Consider the following 6,000-nt stretch of genomic DNA (forward strand, 5'->3'; position numbering starts at 1 on the left):
CCCCAACATGCAGCTAATTCTTTTCAAGAACTTAATTTTCTAGCCCTCCAGCAAGTAATAGGAAAACAAGTTTGTTTATTTTTGTAGCAAGCAAAACAGGGATTCATTTTGGCTAAAGTGGGGCATTATACTGCTCTAATTGCCCTGTTTAGTGGTAATACAAACTCCATTGCCTCCGCAGAGTTTTTTTTTTCCCCTTCAGTGCCGTGTCAGGCGGTTTCATCTGTGTGAGAAGATGTAAATATGTTATTGTAAGCCACAGTGTGTGCCTCCCTCTGTTTTAACAGCATGCAAATCTGGGTCATCTCCAGCAAGTAATAGGAAAACAAGTTTGTTTATTTTTGTAGCAAGCAAAACAGGGATTCATTTTGGCTAAAGTGGGGCATTATACTGCTCTAATTGCCCTGTTTAGTGGTAATACAAACTCCATTGCCTCCGCAGAGTTTTTTTTTCCCCTTCAGTGCCGTGTCAGGCGGTTTCATCTGTGTGAGAAGATGTAAATATGTTATTGTAAGCCACAGTGTGTGCCTCCCTCTGTTTTAACAGCATGCAAATCTGGGTCACATTTTGGTGTGTGGGCATAGACAGGCTGATACCTAGGCCAGGTAACCTCTTTCCATGTTGGGAAGATGTTTAATAAAGGAAATAAAAATGCAATTGATTATACAGTGGTACTCCCATAAGCTTATTATGTTTTTTTAATGGGAAGTAGACTGATTCTCATTTAGTGGTCTTGATTTAGGCAAATTATAAAATTCTGTCCTTAAACAACCTCTCTGACCTTCCACACTGCTCAGGTGGGCTTCTTGCATTATAGTCAGTGAATCTTTTAAAGCTAGTGCTTAGCAAATACACAGGCAAAACCTCTTATGTGAGAACCTACACTTGAGGCCAACTGAGGGGTCTTGTGCTGGGAGAGTTTGAGAAGTTATGCTGAAATGAGTTGCTCCTCGGACAGATGCCAAGACAATGAGCCTCTCTAAAGGTTAAGCATTGCTTGGGCTTACAAAGAGATTCCTCACTTGTCATCTGAGGGTAATCTCTTGTGCATGGCGGATTTATAGAGTATATTTCCTAAGGGCTGCCCACCCTTGTGCAGTTGGCAGAAAATACTCTAGGGATGAGTCATAAAATGTTGCTCTCTGTCATACAGAGGATTTTACATTTAAGAAAAAGAGTTTACCTTAATACCCTGTGTTTTGATTATTCTATCACTGATGTCATCAGAGTCAATAAAACATCAAGGTAAATCAAAACATTAGGAGATGATAAAAAAAAAAGACATGAATAAATATATAGTCCAACCACAAAGAGCATCGAAACAATTACTCTTGTATAGAACGTACACCAAGCACTCTTAATTCTGCACATTACAGTGTTGAGTTGATTAAATGCAATAGCTCAGTCTATATAATTAATAATCAAAAAGATTTTACATTCATTTTTTTTTTAAGACAATCCATAAATTGGGTTTTGTTGAAGCAGGTCCTGTAAATTTGTGGAAAACTGTACAGACAGAACGGAATGTTTTAGAATACTTTTCTTTATCTTTAACAAGAAAGCTATTCTTGAAATTTGGGTCATGAAATCTAAATGGTATTGTATTCTGTACATTTGCCACACAGCTAAATGATAGCACTTCAAATGAATATATGGAACTATTATTGTGTTACAGTGTTGAGTTGATTAAATGCAATAGCTCAGTCTATATAATTAATAATCAAAAAGATTTTACATTCATTTTTTTTTTTAAGACAATCCATAAATTGGGTTTTGTTGAAGCAGGTCCTGTAAATTTGTGGAAAACTGTACAGACAGAACGGAATGTTTTAGAATACTTTTCTTTATCTTTAACAAGAAAGCTATTCTTGAAATTTGGGTCATGAAATCTAAATGGTATTGTATTCTGTACATTTGCCACACAGCTAAATGATAGCACTTCAAATGAATATATGGAACTATTATTGTTTGTTTATTTATTGAAGCAGGATGCTTTTTTTCTTGACATGAATACTGCTGAAAATGAATGACAAATAAGTAAACACTAAATTTGACTAAGATATTGAACAGAAAATTACGAAATTCACCATTGTGACAGAATCAACCTATTAAATTCCTTTAAAATACATTTTTGTTTTACTTTTTAAATGTACTTGAATATGAAAGTTTAGAGTACAGTTTATAACTGTTTTTACATTGTGATCTTACCCCCTCTGCATATTGTTCTTTTTTCCTACAATTTTCAATGCTTTATTTGGAAAAGTTGTGTTTTCTGTATATGTAATCTACATTGCTTGCTACATTTGCCAAAATTTACAGCATACAGAAGACCTTGCTGCATGGAATTCTGCAATTGATAATGCAATGCTTTTAACTTGACCTGCAAGTTCCAGTGTGAAGAATGAACTAGAATAGAATAACCAGAAGAAAATCATCAGCAAATCTCTTTCATATATATATATATATATATATATATATATATATATATATATATATATATATATATATATATATATATATCTATATATATATATATATATATGCAATTAGCGTATATAATTGCAAAGATGAGAACTGAACACTACTGATTCAAACGTGTTCAAGTCGTCCTGCTAAGTTTTTTTATTTACGAGTTGGCAAGTTGTAATTACAACACAGTGAAATTATGGGATGACTATGGAGCACACTGCTGTTTATTCATGTAATTTTATACAAAGATTTAAGATACCCCCGTGTTATAATATCTGCAGAATTGAAGCACCTTTTTGTTTGTTTTTTTTGTTTTCTGTAGTTATTATAGATGAAAATCTGTGGAACAGCATATGCATAAGCAAACAAGACACAAGGGGTGGAGGATTTTAATTCTGTGGAAATCGCCACAGGTATTACGTAGTCACGGATTCCAACAGCTTTAATGACAAAGCAAACAAAACAAAAAAGGACTATTTGTGTATGTAATATGTGTATTGCTTGGTGCTGATTGTTCTATCTATCTGAAATAAATAGAAATGAATAAATCATTTTTCTATATCAATTAGATTAACCTTTGTCTTGACTTAATTTATAATAGCTATGTCTACTGTCTGCATTAAAGAAAACCTGCAGTTTATATTTTAATGTCCGCCAAAAATATTTAAATAGTATTTTTTTTTAAATCAGCTAAAACATAGGTTTATTTTACTGTGAACTGAATTTTGTTAGAAGAAGCATTTTGTGTGGTGAAAAAAAATAGTTCTGCACAAATGTAGTATGTTTTCCAATGTGTATAGAACAATGTTTTTTTTCAATATTGTACAAACCGTCATGGTCCGAAAGGCCATCCATTGATGAATTATGTAAATTAGAGTTTTGTCATTATAAGCCATGCAAAAATCTCTGACATCCCCCTCATGGTGAAATGGTGACATGCAAAAGAAAACTTCACTATTTATTTAGAAAGTCACTTTAGATCGTTTGTTTCATTTGCAAAAGACTTCACACAGCCTTCCTTCAAAACGCAAACATTCTTTTCTTGGTCTGGTCACAAACTCATCTGTAATTAGTAATGCATTTTAGGAAACATCTGCTGTTGTACTATCATTTGGTCAAAGCTACTGTTCGTTACTTTTTATCAGCAATATCATTATTATTTTGAATTATTAAAACGCCAACTGTAATTTGATTAAGAAAAAGCTAGTGCAGTGGACAGACAAATCTAGCGTGTTATTCGGAGTGTTCGGCATTAGCGCGTAGCTGACGGCTCTCTAAATAACCCTCTGGTCCTGTGCTGGTGACCGTTTATTTGTGTTGGGTCGCTCTTAGTGTTTCTCATGCTTGCTGGTTTAGAATAATAGACATGACTAATTGCTCAGGTGTTCAGTGTGTAACAGGGCCACTCATTTGCTCCTGTCACGGTCTGTGTGTATCCCAGTGCATTTCACAAGCTGCTACATTTGGCAGATTCTGGAGGTTTTGCTCATTTCTACATTTCTACAGGTGCATCTCAATAAATTAGAATGTCGTGAAAAAGTTCATTTATTTCAGTAATTCAACTCAAATTGTGAAACTCGTGTATTATATAAATTCAATGCACACAGACTGAAGTAGTTTAAGTCTTTGGTTCCTTTAATTGTGATGATTTTGGCTCACATTTAACAAAAACCCACCAATTCACTATCTCAACAAATTAGAATACTTCATAAGACCAATAATAAAAAATTTTTTTTAGTGAATTGTTGTTGTTCATTTACTGTACATGTACTCAATACTTGGTAGGGGCTCCTTTTGCTTTAATTACTGCCTCAATTCGGCGTGACATGGAGGTGATCAGTTTGTGGCACTGCTGAGGTGGTATGGAAGCCCAGGTTTCTTTGACAGAGGCCTTCAGCTCATCTGCATTTTTTGGTCTCTTGTTTCTCATTTTCCTCTTGACAATACCCCATAGATTCTCTATGGGGTTCAGGTCTGGTGAGTTTGCTGGCCAGTCAAGCACACCAACACCATGGTCATTTAACCAACTTTTGGTGCTTTTGGCAGTGTGGGCAGGTGCCAAATCCTGCTGGAAAAATGAAATCAGCATCTTCAAAAAGCTGAAGGAGAAGGAAGCATGAAGTGCTCCAAAATGTCTTGGTAAACGGGTGCAGTGACGTTGGTTTTCAAAAAACACAATGGACCAACACCAGCAGATGACATTGCACCCCAAATCATCACAGACTATGGAAACTTAACACTGGACTTCAAGCAACTTGGGCTATGAGCTTCTCCACCCTTCCTCCAGACTCTAGGACCTTGGTTTCCAAATGAAATACAAAACTTGCTCTCATCTGAAAAGAGGACTTTGGACCACTGGGCAACAGTCCAGTTCTTCTTCTCCTTAGCCCAGGTAAGACGCCTCTGACATTGTCTGTGGTTCAGGAGTGGCTTAACAAGAGGAATACGACAACTGTAGCAAATTCCTTGACACGTCTGTGTGTGGTGGCTCTTGATGCCTTGACCCCAGCCTCAGTCCATTCCTTGTGAAGTTCACTCAAATTCTTGAATCGATTTTGCTTGACAATCCTCATAAGGCTGCGGTTCTCTCGGTTGGTTGTGCATCTTTTTCTTCCACACTTTTTCCTTCCACTCAACTTTCTGTTAACATGCTTGGATACAGCACTCTGTGAACAGCCAGCTTCTTTGGCAATGAATGTTTGTGGCTTACCCTCCTTGTGAAGGGTGTCAATGATTGTCTTCTGGACAACTGTCAGATCAGCAGTCTTCCCCATGATTGTGTAGCCTAATGAACCAAACTGAGAGACCATTTTGAAGGCTCAGGAAACCTTTGCAGGTGTTTTGAGTTGATTAGCTGATTGGCATGTCACCATATTCTAATTTGTTGAGATAGTGAATTGGTGGGTTTTTGTTAAATGTGAGCCAAAATCATCACAATTAAAAGAACCAAAGACTTAAACTACTTCAGTCTGTGTGCACTGAATTTATTTAATACACGAGTTTCACAATTTGAGTTGAATTACTGAAATAAATGAACCTTTCCACGACATTCTAATTTATTGAGATGCAACTGTAGTTTTTTCCCTAAACATAGCACATACCAAACCGTACCGAAACTGTGACTCTAAAACCGTGATACAAACCGAACCGTGAGTAAGTTGAACCGTTGCACCCCTAGCATTGTGTATTTTCTCGGTGTGTGTCTTCAGGGTAATAAAGAGTTAATGTAAGAGGGGAAAAACCTTTTCTGGCTTTTTCAGTATAAAGAATTAAACTAGGTCTACTTGTCGCAATCAATCCTCTGTTTTTCTCTGTCTCTCTCACTTGTTCTCTTTCTCTCTACCTCTATTAGAGGGGTAAGTTGAGTATCCCAGTGGGATACAGTGGCTGTTTTTAAGCCAGTCTGAGGTGAGTTCCCTGAAATCTGTCGCAGATCTCAGATCTAACAAGAATCTAAAATTATCTGTGAAGATACTGACATACACATTCCATCTCTACATCAATAACTTTTTTCCCATGTTTCTTTGCAGA

This window comes from Sinocyclocheilus grahami, unplaced genomic scaffold (assembly GCF_001515645.1).
Source record: "Sinocyclocheilus grahami isolate Dianchi unplaced genomic scaffold, SAMN03320097.WGS_v1.1 scaffold196.1, whole genome shotgun sequence".
Taxonomy (NCBI): Eukaryota; Metazoa; Chordata; class Actinopteri; order Cypriniformes; family Cyprinidae; genus Sinocyclocheilus; species Sinocyclocheilus grahami.